Source organism: Chanos chanos, chromosome 8 (genome assembly GCF_902362185.1).
Source record: "Chanos chanos chromosome 8, fChaCha1.1, whole genome shotgun sequence".
Taxonomy (NCBI): Eukaryota; Metazoa; Chordata; class Actinopteri; order Gonorynchiformes; family Chanidae; genus Chanos; species Chanos chanos.
The window spans coordinates 16,462,327-16,486,677 of NC_044502.1; the positions used below are offsets into that span (position 1 = coordinate 16,462,327).

General features: G+C 43.0%; 1 protein-coding gene across 2 annotated transcripts in view; it reads left to right on the plus strand.

Annotated features, from left to right (window-relative positions):
- The first annotated feature begins 7,969 nt into the window (after window positions 1-7,969).
- The window catches only part of tab2 (TGF-beta activated kinase 1 (MAP3K7) binding protein 2), a 41,808-nt gene continuing 25,426 nt past the window's right edge, over window positions 7,970-24,351 (plus strand). For both annotated transcript variants that reach the window (XM_030781955.1, XM_030781956.1), the window contains exon 1: window positions 7,970-8,203. The gene's annotated coding sequence lies outside the window, so the exon portion shown is untranslated. The remainder of the gene's footprint in view (window positions 8,204-24,351) is intronic.

Consider the following 24,351-nt stretch of genomic DNA (forward strand, 5'->3'; position numbering starts at 1 on the left):
CATCCGATTACAAAATACCACCAGCTCAGCGCTATTTATTCACAGGTAGAGTGCTGCAATGTATCAAATAGGTGCCATATTTGAGAGCATTTTTATGGGCTGAACATGTAGCAGCAGAGGCCCGAGATTAGCAGAGGCACCAGAGAGAGAGGGAGAGAGAGAGAGTGAGCCAAGATCTTGACAACTATCTCGCTGGCATGGCAAATGCCCTTACAGTACAGTGTAGCTTGTGACTTATAGCTCCTCTCTCTCTGTGGGGAGAGATTTACAAGCTGCCGAGATGACAGCAGAATGTATTAACACAGACATGACACGTTTTCCACCTCGTCTCCTGGTGCCCAGCTCAGAATTATGAAGTCCCTCCTCTCTCTCTCCCTCTCCCTCTCTCTCTCTCTCTCTCTCTCCCTCTCTCTCTCTCTCTCTCTCTCTCTCTCTCTCTCTCTCCTCTCTGTTTTTGGCCTCTGGCTGTTCTCCCCTCCCCTCTCTTCTTTTGTCTCTTTTTCTTCATGGGACTGATCCAAATCTAACCACTGTACCCCTTATAAATAATCAGTATATGCAATGTCATCTAAAGACTGTCGGTAGGACAAGGGCTCTGAGAAATATTTTGTCATTTCCTTTTAGTGACTCTTGTACGCCTGATCCGAAGAGTCAGCGAACGCTGAGACCCAGGTTAGCTGAAACGCTTGAGCCATTGGTGGGAAAGAACACACTGTAGTATGTATGGGAGTGGTAGAACCCTCACTCATGGCTTTTCTTTCACACAGGTTAAAAAAAAACACAAAAAAAAAAAAACTAGGCAGGTTTTTACAGCGTGACTTACTTACAATGAAGTCAAACAGTGGAGCTGATACCTTTCAGATCTCTAACAGAAGCCTAAAAGGATTTGTTCTATATTAAATCTCAATCCTTTACTTCTCAAATCATACTTTGCAGAGATGTAGCATTCTACTGTTTTAAATGCATCAGATGAATGCACGTTTTGGCTGACTGGTTCAACTGGTGATTCAACAGGTGAGTCAAACCCACTGTTGGTTATATGCTTTCCTGCAAGACAAGTAACTGTCTCAAATGCCTCTTCAATTATTCAAATCCACACCACTCCCTTTTGTAATAGCACAGATATCCTTTTCTGAAATATTTTTAATGCACTCGCACAGCTCCTAAAACAAAAGCAAATAACTTGAAGGGACTAATTGTTGTATTACTCATAGAGTTTGGTGTTAGTGTCTCTTGTTTTGTGTCTATTGTCAATGACTCCATGAAGTCTTAGAGTCTGGTTGGGACAGACAAAACACACACTTGCTTACCCCCAGTGTGTTGTCAGAGGAGCCTTGACCGTGTTCACAGAATTAGCAAGAGCCTCAAGATAAGGACATACTCAAAAACTTCCTTGATGGATCTTCCAAAGAGGCAAACCTGAAAACCTGCCACTCTTTCGTCTAGTTTTCCCCCTCAGCCGTTCTATACAATCGTAGATAGCCCAAATAATAATGAGGCAGCATTTCTGTACATTAATTACAACCAATTCCCGCCCCCTGTGGCGTTGATAAAGTGTCTGTCAAGCAGTCTGGTTGGCTTAAGTGGTCAGTCAATCAAGTCGCCTTCCAAAAATAGTTCAAGTCAGCAAGAAGGACCCTAGAGAAGAAGGTTAAAGGGCAGATGTGGATCAGACCAAAGTGTCACAAACCTGTCATTTTATCTCTGGGGTCACATGAACAGTCAAACTTTGGGACTCTATCATTTGGGGAAGGTATCGGGTAAGGGGCAAGGTGCCTCAGCAGGGAACATTCTGGAAGGCAGCCAACAAGCTTGTTGCACCATCACACTTAAACCAGATAGCCCGGTCTGTTACAGAATTGCTTCCCAGTGCGAGAGGGAATTCTCGGTTGATTCTGCGGAGGGTCAGGTTGACCATCGTTGCAGAACTGAGTTGGGTTTCTCCGCCAGTCGCTTGATCTCTCTTTGTGGTCGCAAAAGTTTATTTCAGCACTATGCCTGAAGGGTAGTTTGACCCTGTTAAACAGCACTTAGGCTCGCTTTGTTGATCCACCTTTATCCTCTGACATGAATTTGCTATCGTAAAACAAACCGTCTGGTAATCCCGACTTGCCTTTGCAGATGGTTTCGATAAATCATCCGTGGATCTGACAAAATAAGAAACTGGACTGAGCATAAAGCCATTAATGTTATGATAATACACACAGTTCACACTACGCAGCAAAAGCCTAATAAGGCACGACAGCTGAGGAATCAGAGTGCTCTATAAAAAACGAACTTCAGAATATCAAAATATTTAATGAAGTGTTTGATAAGAGTCTTTTTTTTTGTTATGCTTTGAACGTTTTGAGTTTTGTTCCCTCTTTTTTTTTTTTTTTGGATTCAATCTGTTTCCCTATTTTTGGTTTACATCATATGCTAACACTAAAGGTTACCTGACAGATCATTTATGATTTATGACTTAGGGGAATGTGAACAAGATTCATCTGCAGTCTTAAGTCCATATTGTTACTATAAATAACTGATTAATTTGTGAAGTGACCTGGTCAAGGTTCAATAGAGTAATGTACTAATTACTAAAGCGGTATTTTTATAAGTGGCTTGAGGTTAGGGTTATCTCTCCTAAGCTTTTAACGGTCCAAGAGGTTTTCCGCTCATCTTCTCAGACCCTGGAAAAGTGCACGCAGTTCCATCCTGCCTCCCTCCCTTCCTCTACACACACACACACACACACACACTCCCACTGATGTTCTGGATGTTTACTCCAATAAAAGGAGTTTCCCCATTATTCAAAGCAGCCTTTAGGCATCTTACCGGTCGCGGTCAAGTTCTGGGTCCAATTTAAATCAGCGCTGCGTTCATTCGATCCCAGTCACTGTCACCTGGAGTGTTCTGTTAAACTCGTCTGCAAGAGGTTTTTTGAACATGCAGCACAGGGTGTCAGTTTCTCGGCTTCTGGAATGTTCTGTCTCTCTCGTTCCCCTCATGTGGCTGATCAGCGAGCTGGACCAGGAGACCGCATTCCTGCACCCTCAACCAAAAACTAACCCCCCTCCCTCACCCCACCCCCATATCCCTGTCAAGTCTCATGACCCTCTTGTTAGTGTGTGTCAACTGTCGGTGGGTGTATTTGCAAGTGAAAGTTGTCCCAGGGCATATTGACCTAATCCTTAATGTTACCATAAACTTTCCCCTGCGATTCGCAACCTTCCTCTTTTGGACATGCGGTGTGTGCAAGCTTTGGCACCAGCTCTAATTCAAACTCACTTGATTCAGCAAAGAATTCAGACCATCATCATCATCATCAGGAATAAAGTCACTAGGGCGTCCAGATATTTTGGTACATTTACCTAATTGGAAGTACTGGTTTTCCAGTTTAAAATGACCTGGGGCTGGGGTGCCTGGGTGGTAGAGTAGAGTTTACACGACGCCCCATCATTAAGGCCCTGTGTCCAAATCCCAGTGTTGCCCCTGGCATAAGAGTACCAGTTATGTTAATTACATGCGTGTAATTACTTAACTCCATTAATTACATCCATTTTTACAATTACTTGTAAGAAGTCACTTAATTTGAGTGTTCTTGTCTTTACATTTCCTCAGGTGACACAGGTACATATTACACCTATTCACTGATTAAATGTTACTGTTAATGGTCAATTCCTCACTAAAAATCATTTTTAGTCCTGGATTATCCTTAATCTGTGTCTGGAAAACCACCTATTAATACAAAAGTGCTGTGCACCTTTTGGACAACTTGGACTGCATAACACAACAACGTCCATTTGATGCAGTCTTCGCATGCAAAAATGGCTGTAGGCAACATTACAGGACTAATGACTCTAACCTGTAACAGAAGACTGACATATCACCCACGGAAGTTGCTTGCTGAATAGTTGGCTGGCAATAATAATGAGAAAATCTCTGCAGGAGTCGGCTGCAATTCTTGGATAAAGAACAGAGGGGGCGAGAGGTCACTGCTCTCGGACACTTGTTAAAGACTTCTTTTCCCATTCCTCTAACGTCTCAAAGCCATGCTTTTGTGTGCCGGACACACTGTTCCTGTTTCCTTTTTACCTCTCACTAAATTCTCTGATAACTGACAATGACCGGGACAGCGGTGTGCTTAAAGGGCGCAGCATAGTAAAAGCACTACAATTAAACTGTCAATGCCAATTTTAGCCTCCAAAAAACTAATTTGTTTGTTTTGCTTGACTTTGACAAACTTAATACCAATTAAACCTGTAGCACTTACTACATCCAGTCAAAGTAAGAAGTTTGTGTTGTGTTTTAAAGCAGTTTGCATTTAGATTTTATAGCTGATACAGAAAAGGCCCTCTCTGAGAAGAACAAGATAAAGCAACAAAACCACATCTTCACCATGACGATTAGACAGTGTCTCAGTGTGTCAGGTCTCTGCTACAGAACTTTTAAATGTGGACGACTAAGTGAAACACCTCAGCCTAAGACCTCTAAGAATCTCACATTCTGCTCTGTGGTCTCGACACACATGTTTTTAGTATGTACTCAGTATGCGCACTGTGATCCTCGGTGATTCATGTTTGCTGAGAATGGTTAAGATGCTGCAAAAAATTCCCTGGATAGTTTCGTTGCTGAGTCATGGGATTTCTGTAGAATCCTGAAAATGTATGTCAGTTGGAGTTCGCAGGAGTGACTGGCCTGGCTGAGGGGATTGGCTGGCAGTCCTGTTGGCTGACTCTGGTCTTTGTTTTTTCTTTTTTTTCCCCCCCTTTTCTCCGCCTCTCTTTGAATCCATGCTTTGACTCGGCTCTTTTTGTTCAGACCTTGAGTTGAGTAAGTCAAAGGGTCAAATGGCAGCAGTTTCTGTGTTAGTTTGAAAGAGAGCGAAAGACAGACAGAGAAAGACCATTTGTGGATGTGTGTGTGTGTGTGTGTGTGAGAGAGAGAGAGAGAGAGAGAGAGAGAGAGAGAGAGGGTTTGTGTGAGTCACCGTATTATACAGACACACAAGACACCATGTGTTTCCACCCAGTCCACTAAAGAACAAATGTGTCGTCCTCCTGCAAATGTCTGTTTTCTCACTTACCCTATGTGTGTGTGTGTGTGCGTGCGTGCGTGTGTTACTGTGAAGAGAGAGAGAGGCTCGGTCAACATTAATCATTCTGCCATATTTATAATGAAACACCTGTTTATGACAAATCGGACTGTTTCAATGAACAGAAAGAGCAGATGAAGTGACAGACTACTGTGTGAGGAACAAGAGGTTGGAAACAGCAGCTTACACTTTTTCTCTAAGATATCCATATATGTTTTTATAATCTACAGTAGAGCAATAAGACCGTGGGGGATTTTTGAGTTTCCTTAAATGTACAGATGTCTGTTCATGAGTATATGTGTTTGTGTGTGTGTGTATGTGTGTGTGTGTGTGTGTGTTGTGTAATTCTATGTATTGACAACTTTTAGAGACATTATTGCAGGGCATTCCAAGAAAAGCTCCTCTCTCTCTCTCTCATAAAAATGTACAAAAGATTTCATGAAAGGTTACAAAAGCATCCTTGTGTCACTAAAATTCCAAATCAGAATAGAACTTATTCTCCACAAACTTTTCAGATTTATTCCACCACATCCGTTTATTCCCTCTACCGTGGTTAACATCTCCTCTTCAATCTGGAAATGTTTGATTCAGATTTTTCATACTTCTAAAATTGTAGCCATTCTAGTCACCTCTCTGCCTGCCCCCTTTGTTCTTTGTTCAGAAATCACAACTGTGCCTCTATTATGTAGAATAACATGAATTCTTCTGCACTCAGAGAAGGCCAGAGAGGGTAAAAAAAAAAAAACCTGCACCAGTCACTGCAGAGGAGAGCTTCTTCACCTCACACGGTAGTACATGATCATTAAATGTGGGCTACAGAGAAGAAATAGGAAATTTCACAGCTAAACAAACAATGTTTCCACAGCGTTTCAACACTGGAGCACACCCACACAGACCTGAGGTCAGTGCTGGAGAACTCAAATGAAATCCAGCTCAGGATATTCAAGGGACCTTTTGACATTTCACAGGGTTTGTTCTCTATTAATATGATTTGTATTCTATTCCTCTGAGCTGAGTGTGAGACTGGTGGACCACAATCTGAGATTTAGGTCTTTGTGTTAAACTTGCTGAACTGTCTCCCCTTACTGTTTATCTTCTTTACACTTTCATCCTCCAGATTTGTACTATGTCAATACCTGTGGCTGGATCTAATATCTATCTATCTATCTATCTATCTATCTATCTATCTATCTATCTATCTATTTATCTATCTAGATAGATAGATAGATAGAGAGAGACAGAGGGAGAGAGAGAGAGAGAGAGAGGAATGGAAATATTAGACTCTATAGAAACTGTATTACACAATGTAGATGATATACAGACATATAGAATGAGTAGAGTATGAAACAGACAGATAGATAGATAGATAGATAGATAGATAGATAGATAGATAGATAGATAGATAGATAGATAGATAGATAGATAGATAGGACTTCCTTCCTGACTGGCAGATCCCAGGCTCTGAAGCTTGGAAACCACACCTCCTTCACCATGGTAGCACTGAACACTGGGGCCTCCCATGATGTGCTGATGTGCTCAGTCCACTCGTGTTCCACAGTGTTCAGGCAGTGACCTTACAGCCAAGACAACACTGGCTCCATCACTGGGTCTGCTGCCAACATTGCTGTTTTAGCACTGATCACCAACAGAGACTGTCTCATCAAAGATCACCTCATCCAGCTGATATGGACCTTAAGTCTCTATATGAACTTGTCGAACAGCACAAGTTTAGTTTATTTATAATGCTCTGAAGGCATTTTTGTTGTTGTTGTCTGGATAGGGATCAGTTGAAAAAACAAAAAAACGAAACAAAAACCAAAACAGAACACAAAAAGCAAATCTTGCACACTTCCTTATGCTGATTTTACACTCTTTGTAGTGTAGAATTTGAACCATCTTTGGTTAGAGTCAGTCTGTGGCTGTAACACATACTCTCAGACACTCAGGCACAATCTTTCCCCCAGCCGTACCCCTCCCCCCTCCCCAGATACGACCACCCACAGTATGGGGACAAACCTTCCAATTAGAGCAGTCCAGTCCTCTGCTGTGGCAGTGGACTCTGTCACTGTGGCTCCCGTTTGTAAAAAAACAACAACAAATAAACACCCCCCCCCCCCCCCCATATATATATATATATATATATATATATATATATATATTATATATATATTATTTTTAAGTCCTTAGATTTGTTTCATGATTTAACGTGCATTTCTTTTGTCAACTGAGGGTTAAGCCACAGAATACTCTTTAAATGTGTATGAATATGTAACAACATAGGTAAGTACAGTGTAATTTCTATGCATGTTGGCATTGGTTTTTTATGGTACATGTAATAATAACGAACTAACAACGACTGATAATGGATCTGTTTACAACAAATTGTGTTTGTATATACATATTTTGTTTGTAAATACACACTCACTGGAACACAAAAACATACATGTGAATTAAAATTAAATGCATATCTAAATGTTGCTTTATATAATTTACTGAGCATTGTATAGCTTATTACTGAGTAGCTTGGTAGTTGTTGGTAGTAAGGCAGTTGATGAGGGAGTTATTTGTTTTCATAACCATCCCTGTTATCGACTCTTACGTTTCTAGTGTCAGTTTTTGCTGTTTGTTCCACTTTGCTAGGGTTTTAAGAGGTCTCTATCCTCACTAGCTTGCAAGCAGGAGCCCCTACCCTCCCCTAAACTTTTCTCTCCAACTTTATTTTCGCCTCTTACGACGAAAGAAGAGAGAGAAAAGTCAAGAAATCTCGCGATACACGCACACTTGTGTGGCCGCCATATTGTGTGACAGTATTTTGATTCGTATCTGTTGGACGCAAGAAAAGGAAAAGAGAAAATAAAAGGGGGGAGTCGCGGGGGGGAAAAAAGAAGAAGAGCTGTCAAAAGAATTTCCCCAGTCTCACAATACGGCGGGGGGCTGCGGCTTAGTGTCCTCCCCCCTCCCTGAAAAGCACTGCACCGTCTAAAGACTGGAAGTTAGGCCTGGGTGCAAACGGGATCACCCTTCTTCAAGTTCCTCTTCCTCGGTTGTCTGTCGGCACCCCGGCCCAGTGGAATTTCGGTGGCGGTGTCTCCGGTGTAGAAGGTGGCCCGGGGAGCGGCGGCGGAGACGGTAAGCCAATGTCTCGGGGAAAAGGCCACATAAGTGGTTGAGAAGAAACGGAGGGTATTAAGAATTAGTCACGTTTTCATGAACTTTTTGAAAGTAAATGCTACGTAACTTGTGGGTATTATATCTGCGCGCCCCTCCGTCGTCTTGCGCAAATTAAACGTAGAAAAAGTTGAGTTGACTATTCAGGTGTGAACGGTTTTGATTTACTTCATAAAGTTTACCGTAGGCGTAGCATTAAAAAATACAAAAATAACCATGATGATTATGGTATACGATGCTTGTAGTCGTAATATCTTCACATTTTAATTGCTTTGTAAATCCTATGTTGTGCAATTTTCCACCAAAGAGTTTTGTGCAAGGAGTGTCGAGAGCCGAGATAACTTAACTTAAACCCAGCCTGAAGCAGAGGTCGAACTGTGAACTCCATTGTTTGTTTTCCGATAAACAATAATTTGGAGTAACCTACTTCTTTTGACGCCAATAAAATATTGCCCATTCTCTTTGCTGACTACGCAGCTTGTGGAGAATCTATTACTGTGTCACTTTCTTCTCGAGAGTTTTGCTAACGTTTCTGAAAAGTAACAAATTACGTGACAAATTTAACGTAGCAGCTGTGTGCCTATGCAAACGTATTAATATTCCGTCTTAATATTTCTTAAATGTGTTGTTAGTGTGAAAAAGGGGGTCGATTATAAGTAGACATCGACACTTACGGGGTCCCACCCACCCTTCGATACAGAATTTGGAGGAAATTTGTGCCCATAAAATGATAAGAGACGCAGGCGGTATAACCAGTAGGTCTACCAAGAATAAGCTAAACTCAATGGTTTAAATGACGTAAATCCCTTTAGTCTGCCCCCCCCCCCCCCCAACACCTCTTGCTCGTATGGCATTGAAACGCTTAATTCCATGTAGACGTTATTATATCTATAATGAATCATACATGTTTGACATTTTGCTGATCGTGTTTGAAAGATGTTAGAGTGTTTTCCACATGATGCGGTCTGTCAGTAGGGGACGTGAAGGACTAACAGTCTAAATTGATGCCTTTGAGGACGTGTTGAAAAAGCGAATTATTTTACCATTGCAGCGGCATGCGGACGATGACACCAGCATTCTGTTAAATCAGACTTTATTATACGTAGTTGTTGAGCTGTGGGACCACGTGAGACCAGTTTGATTTGTTATTTTGTTAAGTAATTAATAAATTTTAATCTGCCAAATAACAGGTAGGAATATTTGTGCTTGAAGTAGCTTAAATATCTCTGTAAGGGCATATGCAGAGCAAGTCATGTTTGGTTGTTCTTAAAATTGTGACAATGTGTCCATCAAAAGTTATGAAAATATTTCTGGCAGCACTGTGACACATTCAAGATTATCACGCTCTTATGTGTGTGTGTGTGTATGTGTGTGTGTGTGTGTGTATGTATATATATATATATGTGTGTGTGTGTGTGTGTGTGTATATATATATATATACACACACACATACATATATATAAATATATGTATACACACACACACGCACACACACCTGTGTGTATGTTTGTGAGTGTGTGTGTATGTGTGTACACTGCATCAGTGGTCCTGGACTTTCATAAGTAGGATCAGAGTCTGTGAGTCCTAACAGAAGTTTGATTAGAGGGAGAAAGGGCTGTTCATTAGCCATCCCGTGAAAGCCCGTCCAGTCCACATTGCACTTCCTGACCAACCAGTTGTCTGTGGCCCTGTGTTTATAGGTGCAGCTCCTCTAACTGAAACCAGATGTGTGTGTGGCGCTTCGGCAAAACATGTGGATGCTCGAACGAGGCCTGCTCGCCTGCCACTCCTCTGGTATCACTGTGGGGAGGGCCGGGGGGGGGGGGGGGGGGGGGGGGGGGGGTGGGAGAGTGGTGGTTGTGGCTAAATCCTTGATCAAGACTAATAAGGCTAAATTGTAGCAACCTCCATATCTTCAGGGTTTCTTTCAAATCTATTAAACCGTTTTGCAAGCGCAAAAAAGTGGCTTTTCCAGATCTATAATTTGATTGAGGCTTGCTTTGTTTTGCTGCGAGGGGTTTGCGTCTTCCGTTTACTTTGTCAGAGAAGTTGCTTTTTCGTCCTCCGTCACATGAAATGTGTTTTGAAAACGAGTCTGTTAATTCGCCATCAAGTTGGATTTGCAAGCCTTGTGTTTTAGCTTGTCAACCCCTTACATAGTTTTGGTTTTGGAAGGCTCCAAAATTTGCACACATTCACACACGACACTAGCCAATGGAAAACATCGATATATTTGTATCCGTGTGTGTATTTGTGTGTGTGAACCCCGAGAATCATATGATATAAGAACGTAAAAGTATATTTTTAAGTTTTGTGCAGTCAAAATGTCTTGTTGTTTTTTAGGGTCATGTAGTGCCCAGAAAGCAGCTGGAAGAAAAGCTCAAAATATTAAGCTTAATGAATGCCAAGCCTGGAGTCCTTAGGCCTGTGAAAAAACCTGTTCTAAGCTCTTAACGTTTGCAGAACAAGTCGTTTCCACTTGGAGCCCGTCAGGATTATTCGACTCGAGAAAAGGATAATTACTGAAAGACTTTGCCCACGACAAACAAGTTTCTCAATGCCTGAATCAACAGTGCAGTCATTTAGTCCTCAAAAATGATTTTTGGTTCCTTTCATCTGCCAGTCAAAGCATTTTTTGTTGTTTATAGTGCGTGTGTATTTGTTTTTCCATTCTGGGAAGGAGAGGGAGCTTATAAGAGGTTTATTTTGTTTTTTGTTTTTTTTTTTTGTCTTTTTTTGGTAAACAACGTTTCTGCTCTGATGAACAGAAAACTCATTTTTCTTACTGCTGTGTCACCTCAAGTTTCTCTTTCTTCATCTTTAAACCAAACCACAGAACTGCACGCAGAAATGTGTGTTTGTGTGTGTGTGTGTGTGTTTGTGTGTGTTTTTCTGTGTGTTTGTCTGTGTGTTTGAGTGTGATTGAGTGTGTGTGTGTTTACTAGATCATATGTGTAGTGCTCTATTGACAGCTCACTGTGTGAAACACGTTCTGACAGAGTAAGGAAAAAACCTCCCCCTTCCTTCCCAGTCTCCACGTCCCCCATGGAAACATCCAGAAAAGAGACCCCTCCTCCTTAGACAGTCAGACCTCTACCCAGTTTCTCATGGAATCTTCATTTATTTATTTATTTATTTGGGGGGGGGGGGGGGGGGGGGGGGGGGGGCTAGGAAGTTAAAGGGTAATGCCATATATTCAATTCCCTAATTGTGAGCAAACAGGAACCAAATTATTGCTCCTTTCAGGCCAGATCTGTCTTTTGATTGGAATTGAATTTTGTAGGTTGAGGGAGACCTTAGAGATGAGTGGTGCATTGTTGGAATTTCTCCACTATCTCAGACTACAGAGTGGCTTGCGCTGAAGGACGGTTGTGTGGGGTAGAACGTCGAGAAAACATTCTGATGACAGTGATGTTTTCAGAAAGAGACATGCAGTTGCTGTGGATAAAAAGTGAGGGCAAAATATGAGACGGTACAGGATAGTGACTTCTCTTGATGTAAAATACATGATGACTTGGTTGACAGCGAACTATTAACATTGCGTTGTTACGCTTGTGTTTGCCCAGGTAGTCACACACACTAATATCTGACCACTCCACGGTTTATTTGGAAAACACACACATTGCTAGTTCTAGTAACAGTAACCCTTACATGATAACACTTTCTTCACACGGAAAATGTGATTTTTAAAAACATTGAGTTTACAGAATAAATAATTTAATCTGTGTTAGATTTACCCCCCCCCCATGGCTCCGACTGTCTCTCTGTTTGTCTCTCTCCCCTATCTGAGGCGTCTTGTAACGCCAGCAGCGGTTACTCATAAAAAGAAAAGATGTGTCGTCTAACTGTTGATGGAACATTCAGAAACATGAGGTTAGTCATCATCTCAAACTCCAGAATTTTGCGAAAACTTGAAAGAACCTGTTCCCAGTTACTGCTCTGTATCAGCCAGTCTGAGTTCAAAAACGAGAGTCTTTCTCTGTGAGTAGAGTTTACTGGCTGTAGAGTGTGTTTGGCCCGTAGTTTAACAACATATGTTATATACGTTGGTATAGAGTGCTAATAGAGTCCACTTTGGTAATAATCTATTAATAATCTAGTGATTATTATGCCCATTAGAAATTGGTGCCTCTGTTATAGATTTGCATTTATAATTGGTTGCTACGTAAGCGACATCTGAAACGAGAGGGATTCACGTTAAAAGGTAGAAATTAGAGAGAAAAATTGTATATGTCTATTGCAATCAGGGACACCTAATGTTCAGTGTTATTCAGAATAATTCTAACACTTACAAGGGAGCCAACTTCTTCAAAACAGCCCGCCAAGAATGCGTCCCCCGCCCCCACCTCACCCTGACCGAATCAGGAATCACAGACGTTGTCCCACTTTTGCTGTTTTCGTTTGAGTCACCTTCGTATCGAGTGGAAAAGAAAAAAACAAAAAAAACAAAAACAAATAGTTTACATAGAGTTACAGTGTGTGTTTTCTCTGCTGCCTGCCCGGTTCGGCCCGGCGCTGGAGAGCCCAATCTGGCTGTGTCATCATGGTGAATGGCTCTGAGCCACATGTGTGACTGTGCGTATGAATGAGGTTTCTGGGCCCGCTCTCTGCTACCAGAGGAAGAAAAAAAAGCCTTCTGGATGTGTTATAGGAGTCTAGTCCTGCTCCGTGCTCACACAGACCATTCTGACCCTTAAAGTCCACTGGGCTTCTCAGCTTGGAAGGCACAAAACCGCCATAAAACCCCAAAAATAGACTTTTTACAAAAAGCTTGTAGAGTTGGCTGGTGGGGTGGGGGGGTGGGGGGGGGGGGACTAGTTTGTGTTCTCTGAGTTTGATGGAGATTGAAAAAAAAAAGACTCCTTGATATTTTAGCAGCAGATTCTAAAAGAACGCCAAAACCACCGCGTCAAATACATACATTATCTAGTCCGGAATATTCTCCAGCTTGATCCTGTCAGAGACTTAAATCTTAAATTGCATTTGCTGACTGTGGAAAACGGCTGAGACAGAGGTTTTTTTTTTTTTTTTTACATTTGGATGAACTTCTACTTTAACAAAGTCCTCATGCACCAGTTTTTTATAGTTTTTTTTTTTTTTCAGATATAGCTTTATTCCTGTCCAAATGCAGATTATTGGTGGATTACCGCTGTCATGAAGACTGGATGACTTGTTTGCTGTGCGGTTTTCGGACTAATATGGTTTCATATAGGGTATGTCAGTAATTCTAGTCTTGAACTGAAAGCTGAATTGGATTTTGGAACACCCTTAACCATGACTGTAATAATCAATCACATATTACATAACACAGTCATATTCATATAGATATTCTGAATAGGTAACTGTGTTATTTGAAAAATTATATTTAAACATGCAACTTTTCAGTCTAATGTTACAGATTTCACTGCTGTTTCATCAACGTGGTTGCTTGTGTTTGAAGAACAGATTTCATCACTGTTTCATCAGCGTTGTTGCGTGTGTTTGAAGGAGCATTGTGCTGCAAACTGATAAAGTTTCCCTGTTTTTTTTTTTTGTTTTTTTTTACACTAATGTTTTTTTTATTATTATTATTTCCCTCAAGAGTCAAATGAATTGACAGAAATCAGATGGAGCCAAGAATGCTTTTAAAGGTAGACTAAGCCTACATGTGAAAACAGCACTGTTACTGGACAAGTATCGGTTTGTCACTAGTATTGACTGAAAGTGCTTGATTCTGATCAGTGGGCAGAGCTGAATATGACAGAATCTTTTTCCATTCATCTGGCCATCTTCCAGTGAACAATACACTGCCTTAGCGGTTAACATCCAATATGGAGCAGTTTTACTGCTGGTCTAGTCTGCAAGTAAGAGAAGCATAAGATAGTGGACTTGTGGGTACCCATCTGTTACAGTAACTTACCTGTATCTCTCTCTCTCTCTCTCTCTCTCTCTCTCGCTCTTTCTCTCTCTCTCTCACACACACACACACACACACACACACTCACTCACACGAGACATGAATCATCTGTTGATGGGCCTGTCTGATGTGTGTGTTGTTGGATCCAGGATCTGGTTTCTTATGGTTGAATTAACAGTCTATTCTGCCGATTGCTGAGCTTTCTTCTTGATAAAGCTGTCGTTGTACCTTAGTGTCACTCATCTTTAGCCTGAGAGAGAGAGAGAGAGAGAGAGAGAGACGCATCAGCAGCTCCTTCTGTTTTTCTTTTCTTTTACCTTTTTCTTCTTCTCTGATCTTCTACTCTGAAATTTTCGCTGTCTCAGCAGTGTAAAGTCCTGCACAGTTAAGTGTCATTAGTGTGCATAATGTATCATAATTGGCAAAGAGACTCTATCCTTGCCATTTAGAACATTCTGAATAATTACCATCCCACTTTCAAATTATGGTAACCACAAGGTTTTTCCTCATCTGTTCCGGCGATTTGAGTAGCAACAAATGTGTTACATGATATTGAATTATTGTTTTTATAGAACTATAATCGTCTGTTGCTTGCTGGTGAGAAACGCCACACTGTTGTCAGTTGGTCTGACTTCTGTATCTTCTCTGAAAAAAAACCCCAAAAAAAAACCCCTCATATGTTCAGTATTAGTTGTGATAATCTCAAAAGGCAACTCATGCACAGGACAGTATAGGTTTTACTTGCATGGAACCTCATGTCATGAGCTCATATGAGATTCGAATGCTCGTGTGTTCGTAACTACGTCATTACCGCTGAACACGCCCAGGGGCTGTGATTCCAAAAATATGCGCGGCTCAGGATTGACTCGTGATTAAAACGCATCGTGTTCGCTGCATGGCTGCGGAGCGAGCTGCCACGTTCATCCGAAAACCTGACCCAGCTGGTTTACCGAGTTTTAACGCATTCACTTTTCCAAAGTTGCCCCCATTAAACATCGCCACAACCAGTAAGTTCCTACTGGAAAAAAAGGAGTATGTCCCAAATTAATAAAAAGAGCTGCTAATGAAGTGTTTTTCAAGATTTGCGCGGTGTCATAAGTGAACAGTGAAATCGGATAGCGGCGGGCCAGTTCTCATTTATCAGAAAACAGGGCGAATGCCTTCGCAGGCTTGTTGTTTGGATGTAGCATTTATACTAATTAAAAACAGAATGGGTCTGTGTTAAAAAAAAAAAGAAAGAAAGAGAGAGAGAGAGAGAGAGAGAAAATCAGGCCTACGGAGAAATAGCAGCTCTAAGGCAGGTCTGTAAAGACGCTCAAGTGTAATGTGAGAAAAACATACGCCGCCTGTATAGCTCTGTTTCATATTAACACGGCCAGCACTGGCACTGACAAAACCTGTTATTGACTCTCATCTAAGATCAGGGCACCATGGAATTCAAGAAGCAGTTGACTCTGTGGTATAGAATACGCACACACAAACACACACACGTACAAGCAATTTTATCAACCTGTGCTCTTGCTGGTTCGTCTCCTGACCTTGTTTTTGAAACAAACAACTGACGATAACTCACTGTTACAATGATGCATTCATCTGTCATCAGAATGCGAACACTCGCAGAGCACCCCCTGAAAGGAAACCATTGTAACTTGTGTAGTGACATAAATAATGCTATAGCCGCAGGAAGGGCTAAATATACATTCTCTTGGCGCAGCTCGTCAAATAGATGCAGCATTAGTAAGTACCAGTGTATTCAAATGAGAAGCAAAAATACAAGCTTACTCCGTGTCCTTACACATGGGGTTACTCTGTAAGCAGGGCAGGTAGATATGGCTACATAATGGAGGACCCAGAGCGTGGTCAGACAGTATGGAAGGAATATGTGCCGTCAGACCTGCGTGGTGACGTACTAAACCTTCCCAGGGTTCAACAGATTGATGTTGTTCACTGTTTATCAAACGAAAAACGTCACGCTCTATCTCAAAAAACAGCTCCGCTTATCAGTTTGTGTACACACACGTACACTCACACTCACTCACTCTGTGGGTCTCTGTCTTTCCCTCTCTCTCTCTCTCTCTCTCTCTCTCTCTCTCTCTCTCTCGCTCTCATTGTTGTGCATTTTATTGTTGCAGGTCAGCTTGTCATTTTTGCACTTCTTTGCGTAGTTGTCGTGCTTTTTCGGAGGGTGGAGGGGGTGGTGGAGGGTGGTGGGTGTGATTAGTTTAGTTTAGTTTAGATGCTAACACACACTGTCTAAAGGCTGTGTGAATCCCTGACTCTTCTGCATGGAGAGGGGAAGCTAGAGGAGGTTTGTGCGGAGGCTTTTTTTTTTTTTCCTGTTTGGCTTCCTCTTTATTTGTCGTGCATGATGACAGAGGGTCAGCGACGTTAAAGCAGATCTTTACACGCAAGGAAGAATGACGTCTCAAAATCAAAGCCAAACCAAACTGGGGGAAAATGCAAGTGACCGTGAAAGCTGTGTTCCACCATTAGCCAAAACTTCCAGAGACTTCTGTCTGACTAAGCACAGTAGCATGGTCTGTCTGACTAGCCATTTAAACAGCAGTTAACCAGAACAAACTGTTAGACTTATGACAGTTGACAGATCTGAGGAAAACACAGTGGACTGCTCTTCATCTGTGCTGCCACACAGAATGTGGCGCAGAATTCAAAGGAAGCCGGCCATGGGGCTTTGTTTGAGAGGGGAAGAATGGGGAAACAGTCAGGGGAAGTGAGAATGTGTCCAGTCTTTGGTGAGCAGCGCAGGAGGTCGAGGCAGTGGGGTGGGGGTGTGGGGTGCGGGATCCGGGGGGGGGGGGGGGTCACTTAAACCGAATTTGAGATGACAGATTGAGGTTTGGGACACTTTTTCATGAATCATTAGAAAGTTGTCTGGACTGTACTGGCTCATCAGTAAATTCTTACACCCCTGCGATTAATTCTACTTTCTCTCTGAGATTTCCGTAGTTTATATGGTTTTAAACTAAACTTGTCTGTATAGTGCATACCTTTAAATATGTATAAGACCCAGTTTCTGTTAGTGCTGCGGACATTTCTTTTTGCTCCTCATTAAATGTTTTCTTGATGGCTCTCTGCGGAATTCATGTAATGAGTTCTGTGTTCCATAGTAGAGTTCTTAATGTTCTGTACTGGCCGACAGCAGGAGTTCCATTCAGTACCTCTATCTCAGACTGACGGTCAGATTCCATGCCTTCATGACGCAGGGCTGAGTTGTTTGAATGATGGGGAAAATGCTCATGATTTACTAATATTCCTCTGGCTCGTATTTTTGTAGGCAGCCATCCGAACCCCCTAGGAACTCTGCAGCAAGAATGAGGGGCATAGGAATGAATGTGAATTTGGGGGAAGGGGGGGTGCGGGGGTGAGGGGCGGGGTGTCCCGACAGCCGTGTCAGTCCCACGTTTGCGGTTGAAGCGGCCAAGCCGACGGATGCTAGATTCAGAAGAGTCTGTTGTCTTTTAAATGTTGAAATTAGCGAGCTTTCAGAGTGCAGCTGGGGTTTATGAGTACACGAGAGGCTGTGTTCCCCTGCGTCTGTCAGAGGGAGGCTAAGTGAACAGGGCTTTAAGAGACATCTGTCTTATTCTGTCTCACTTCTCATAACAGTATCATATCGCTGAGTGGACTGGGGTTTTTTTAATCTTTTTTTTTTTCTTCTTCTTCTTCTTTTTTTTTTTTAGGTCCTTGTTTTGTTTTGTTTTCTGGCTCAACTGTTAAATGGAAAGATGAGCCTTCAATCTTCTCATCTTTTCACCGTCATGATTTTACCTCAAAACAAACCTGTGTGTGGAGGGCTGAGCCCTTCCCCAGGCATGTGTTTTATGCTGCTAACTTGCAATGAACAAAAAACTAAATATGATTTAAGGTGAGATGATGATGATGATGATAATAGAGGTGAAAAGACGGAAAAAAATAAATGAATATGAAAAAAAACTATGAAAAATATCAATTGTAAAGTGGAGGGGAAGTTTTTGCTGGGTCTCCCAGCACAGCGCGGTTGGGCCTTGTTGACTTTGCCCACTTTCCCTGTGTCGCTAAACTGTGTGGATGTTGCTTTTGCACTGAGGCTGTGCCGTGTTATAGTGTATGGTAAAGTTTAGTCGTGCTCATTTTGCCTGTGCCAGTGTTGTGTGTTTTACTGTTACTCACAGCACAAACACAGCGTGTGGAGCCTGTGTATGGAGCCTGTTGCTAAATGTGTTCTTGTCTTTGCGCTGTGGAGGTCTTTATGTTGTTGTGGTGCTCTCTGCCCTGTCTTACAGGTGTATGACTGTCCTGTGTCCTCTCTTCTGCCAGTTTCTGGTGTTGTCACTGAGCTGTGTTGCCTGTGATATTGCACTGTGTGGTATTCTCGGTGCTGCCTGTTGTCTATTGGTGTTAATGTGCGGTTTTCTCTGCGTTGTCATTCCCAGATTGACTCTAGTGTTGCTCTGCTTTTTCTGCCTGTGCTCTCATTTTGGTACTGACTGTGCTGTTTTCCCCAGTGTGTCTTATTGGTGTTGACTCTGTCGTATTCTCTGTGCTGCCTGGTGTCTGGTGGTGTTGTTAATGTTCCATATTCTCTGTGCTGATATTCACTGTGTCTGATGCTGTCACTCTGCTGTTTTCTCTGTGCTGTCATTTCAGTGTTGACTGTGCTCAATGCTACACGCTGCCCTTTGTCTAGAGATGTAAATGTGCTCGCTTGCTCTCTCCCTTTCTCCCCCACTTCCTCTTCCTCTTCAGTATACCTCCCCCCCCAACATATATACACACACGCATGCAAATGCACACTCACACTCTCTTAAACACTTTCCTTCTCCCAATCCGTGTGTCTGCTTCTTTCTCTCTCTGTCTCTCACTGTCTCTCCCAGTGTGAAACCGCATTGTGTGGGTGTGGTAGACTGTGAAGTTCTCCACTGGAGTAGTAAGTAAATGCTGCTGTCTGTGTGTCTGAGTTTCAATGATGTGACGAGCAGCGCTTCAACTCAACTCTCTCTCTCTCTCTCTCTGTCTGTCTCTCTCTCTCTCTCTTTGTCTCTCTGTCTCTCTCTGTCTCTCTCTCTCTGTCTCTCTTTCTGAGAGTCTCCCTCTCTCTCTGTCTCTCTTTGTCTCTCTCTGTCTCTGTCTCTGTCTCTGTCACTCCCTCTCCCTGTGTCTCACTGCAGTGACACTGTCTCACAGTTCCAGTCTCACGTTTTGCCATCTCCAGCACAGACCTCCTGAGCCTCGGGGAAGAAAAACAAGCCATGTTTCCCTCTGAATAGAGGGCGGAATAACTTGACATGATTTTTTTTTTGTTCTGTTCCCTTTTTCCAAAACAGATTGCACAACCGAGCTGCAAACGTACACACTGGTTAAGCAGGTGGAGACTCTTGTGTGAGGGGATGGTTCACTGAAGTGCAAGGCAGGAATCAGTCTGAGCTGATGTGGGCTGTGAGAAATTGTCACTACAGTTGTGTGGTTATTGTGGGGACAGTGAGATTTTAGCTATCACGTGGTGACAGGTTTGTGTGAAGGTGTGAAGGCTTGGCTGAGTCATGCACACATGCGTGCGCATGCACGCACACGCACAAACACACACATACACACACACACACACACACACATTTTCCAACAAAACTGAAATTCCATTTCCTTGATATGCCTCTAAGTCTTTCTTTGTGCCTGAAACACATGCAGGTGTACACACACACACACACACACACACACTCTGCAGATTCCTCACACTGCCCCCTAGGTCTCTGTATCGGTCGTTTCTATCGCTCTGTATTGCTCTGTGTCAGTCGTTGTCCAGGTTCCTGGTGAGAGGTTTAATAATTGTACTGGTTTGGAATGTGCTGTTGCTGGTACTGGGGCAGTGTGTGATTTGGACTGGATCCGGGGCCAGGATACAGACTGGCAGCTGTTGGCACCGTCTCTGCCACACCTGTCTGTGCCAATCTGGGCTGGGCCTGTTTTGTTGTGCCTGCCAGGCTGTGTGACGTGAGCACCGATGCCCTGTCTCGTCTCTCCACACACTTCTTTTGCCAGGGTCAACTGTGCCATGTGAGGGTTCCTGCTGTCACACCCTCTTTCAGAGGTGTTTCACCTAAAGTGTGACATATAGTCATAAAGAGCTGATGTCTTGGCCTCTCCCATGACCACATTTAGTCCTGATAAATGAGATGAATTAAGAGCTTTTCTATATACAGATAAAATCTACTCTAATTGATATTCTCCTGTAGAAAAAAAAAAAAAACTTTTTTAGTCCTCAGTATGCGTCTCGAAAACGAGGCCTTTGGGTTTGGTGTCTTAGATGAGGATTAGGCCAAACCCTGGATTAGATTACAGTCTGAGTAGACTGTACAGTCTCCATTTAAAATGCACTTTAGTCTGAAATGCCAGGCCATGGTTCATTTGAAGCTGGCTAATTGACTGTGTACACTGAATGGGGAAAAATGTGGATGTCTCACATTGTTTGTGACTGTAATTTATTTATTTGTTTATTTACTTATTTAGCCTACACGGGGACTTATACAGGATCCTCTCTTTCTGCAAAATAAAACCTCAAGTCTCTCTCAGAAATGACTGATAGTCTCCCATGGATTTGTCTGACCGGGAAATGATGGTCTTGCTTATTCATGGTTAATAATGCACTTCAAACAGACATCAAGGACAGACGGCATTTAGTCACAGATTGATCAGTAGAAATGATAGTGTTCTCCGGTGTGGAGGTGATCTAGTGTTGATACAGTCCCTTTTTTAGCCCTTTCATTCGCTGTAGATAAGTTGAGATTTTTGCCATTAGTGAAGGTTTCAGGGGGCCGTGGAACGGCTTCCCGGCGGCGGTGGTCCCGGCGTGGCCCGGATCATGTGACTTGGCTGCCAGTGGTCTTTTGCTTGGCCTCTGGGAGGAGAGTAATAGTCGGAACAGCTGCGGAAAGCATTTCCGCCTCAGATTTTTCCCCTCGTGTACTCTTCGCTATGGAGGTCTGCGGACTGCCTGCCCGTGGCGCGATGACTCCGCTCAGACGATAGTCAGAGAAACGCAAGATAGTCATAGAAACGCTAGACAGTCACATGACCGAAAAGGTTCACCCCCTTGGTCCTGTTAGCAAGGTCTGTTTGGTATTACACCCAGGATGAATCACTTTTAAAACACAGATACACTTTTTGTGTGTGTGTGTGTGCGTGTGTGTGTGTGTGTAAAACAGCAATATGGGAACAAAGTACTTGGACTGGGTTATTTATTTTTATTCTCAGTGCTAATTCATGTTGTTTTTCTGCATTTGTTAGTTGCGTAAATGTGTGTGTGTGTGTGTGTGTGTGTGTATTTGAAGACCTGGTTATGAATGTAGTGTTATGACTAGAGGGAGGGAACAAAAAGGATTTACAGCTTCACAGGAGTAATAAAGTGTAAGCATTGCATGTACCGTGCGGCTGTTGCGGAAGAAGGTACAGTAGACTTGAGTGCATTGGCTTCACGCTGGAGCTCGCAGCGTATAATACCACTGCTCGGTTACTCTTCATAAAAGGCATCAGGGGTTCCAAGTCTCCGGACCCTCGGGGAGCTTGTTTGTTTTTCTCCGCCAAGCAAGAAGCGAAAGAAAACAGGGTGTGAGCTCTGGGAGGCAGTGGTATGCTTTCTGTGCAGCGTTCCTGTTGTGTTGCGCCACACGAAGAGAGGTGTGTGTATGAGTGCGTGCGTGTGTGTGTGTGTGTGTGTGTGTGTGTGTGTGTGTGTGTGTGCGCACGTGTGTGTGTGTGACTTCCTCTGGAAGGTGTGGCTGTGTAGTAGGAATGCTGTGAGAGATGTGTGTGTGTGTGTGTGTGGCTGTTTACTCATTCAGTGTTCCCAAAGCGCTGATGTGTAAAGCTGTTAAGATGCACTGAACCTTTGCATTGAGACACTCCCTACAGTTCAGTGACTAAACAATTCAGTGGTTTATTCAAAGACAGTTGTCATTTGATGATCTACTGCTAAACAGCAAGCTGCTCTGTTTTAACATTGTTTTTTGATATGGACTCACTGTTCATTACATGAAATTATGGCTGTCATCATGGTTTATGGAACACTGAAAAAACAGCATGTAAAAAAACAAACAGAATGTTGCACATTCATGGGAAGCTGGTAGTTTGGAAAATGTACACATGCAAATTCACATCAGGGGTGTCCTGCAGCTGGTCCTCTCAGAGCAGGAGATGCTATCAGAGAAAGAGAGAGAGAGAGATCTTACCAATGAGAGAAAGAGAGAGAGAGAGAGAGATCTTACCAATATGAGAGAGATTGAGAGAGATCTTACCAAAATGAGAGAGATCTTACCAATGAGAGCGAGAGGGATCTTGCCAGTGAGAGAGAGAGATGCTAACAATGAGAGAGAGAGAGAGAGAGATCCGAACAATGAGAGAGAGAGATCTGAATGCTGGGTGAGGGAGATCCTTCCCCTAAGGTATGTATCCAAAGTCACTTTGGCGGTAGCTTTTCTCCCCTGACCTGGAAGTAGTTCCACAGGCTTGGTATCCATGGGTACAGAGTCAGCAAATAGCCCTGGCAGGGGACGGTTGGCAGGGAGAAAGCCAAGAGTCTCCTTTTTGAAAATCCATCAGAGCCAACTTCTCTGGAACCTGTATGTAACCCCGCCCCCCAGGGACCCAGTGCCAGCCAATCAGCATGCTCATAGTGTCCCTATAATTCTAAACTGCCTTTGTTTATTGGAAGCCTCATAGCTTATGCCAGAATATGTTAGTGTTGCTAATAGGTAACTGTTCACTCTTGGTTCATATTACACGATACTTTACAAAGTGCATATTCTTAGACAACAGCAAGATCTAGCTCTGGATTAGAGTTATCCCTGTGGGTGTATCTACGTTTCAAATAAACATTTGGAGAAGTTTAAAAATAAACATGTCTAATGCTTAGATTGTACACACTGACTGACTTAATGTAGCGACGTCTGTTTCCGCGGATACTGTGATGTACATAAAAAAAGCCTTCATATGGTACTGGACATGTGGTAGTCGTGCACTCTTGCTAACGTAACTGTTATTGAAATCAGCCAACACAGAGAGAGAGGCTGTGGGTTTCTCTGTACTTCCTGTTGTAGTCTGGCAGCGGTTCAGTGGGTCAGAGTGGTATAGTCGGCATTTCTCTAGAGAAGGGTGGGGAGGGGGGGAACAAACCTCCCAGTCTAACTTCATCACTTACACACTGCCTACTGTGGAGCTCTGTTCATTATACTGACAACATGTTTTCTCTCCCTCTCCCTCTCCCTCTCTCTCTCTCTCTCTCTCTCTCTCACTCACACACACTTATACGCTGCCTGCTGTGGAGCTCTGTTCATTATACTGACAACATGCTCTCTCTCTCTCTCTCTCTCTCTCTCTCTCTCTCTCTCTCTCTCTCTCCCTCACTCACACACACACACACACACACACTCATACACACACACTTATACACTGCCTGCTGTGGAGCTCTGTTCATTATACTGACAACATGCCCCCAGCCCCCCCCCCCCCCCCCCCCCCCCCCCTCTCTCTCACTCACACACACACACTCACACACATTTATACACTGCCTGCTGTGGAGCTATGTTCATTATACTGACAACATGTTCTCTCTCTCTCTCTCTCTCTCTCACACACACACACACACACGCGCGCGCACTTACACACATTTTCATTGTCTTTCTGCTGAGCTTGCTTGTGCTTTGCTTGTGATATTAGCTGATTGTTGGTTCTTTGCTAGTACTAGAACCCTAGACACAGGTGTAGCTACATGTATCTATTTTTATTTGCGGTCCACAGTCTGTTTCAACAAAAAGATGCATAGATAGGTAGGAATAAAGAAAGAAAGAAAAAGTCAAAATACTTTTTTTTTTTAATGAGACAATATTGGATGTTGTCATGATAAAGCCAGTCTGAGAGACCGCTCTGCTCTGGTACGATGAACTCCTGTATCTGATTAATGCACATGGTAGACAGACAGTGGGTTCTACACTACACACCTCTACTTTACAGAGAGCCTCCCCAGGATTGGGTTGCTGCTGTCTTTGGCCCTAGAGAATGTTTTGAAATTCACACCTCCTGATTAGCAGCTTACGGATTCTGTGTTTCTCCATAATGGGGTCTATTTTAAGACTGGGCTGGTGGTGGTGTTGTGGACTTGTTTGGGGGAGGCGATAGAGGGCGGAGGGCTGAATGGGGTGGAGGTGGGGTGGTTCTTGGGTAACTT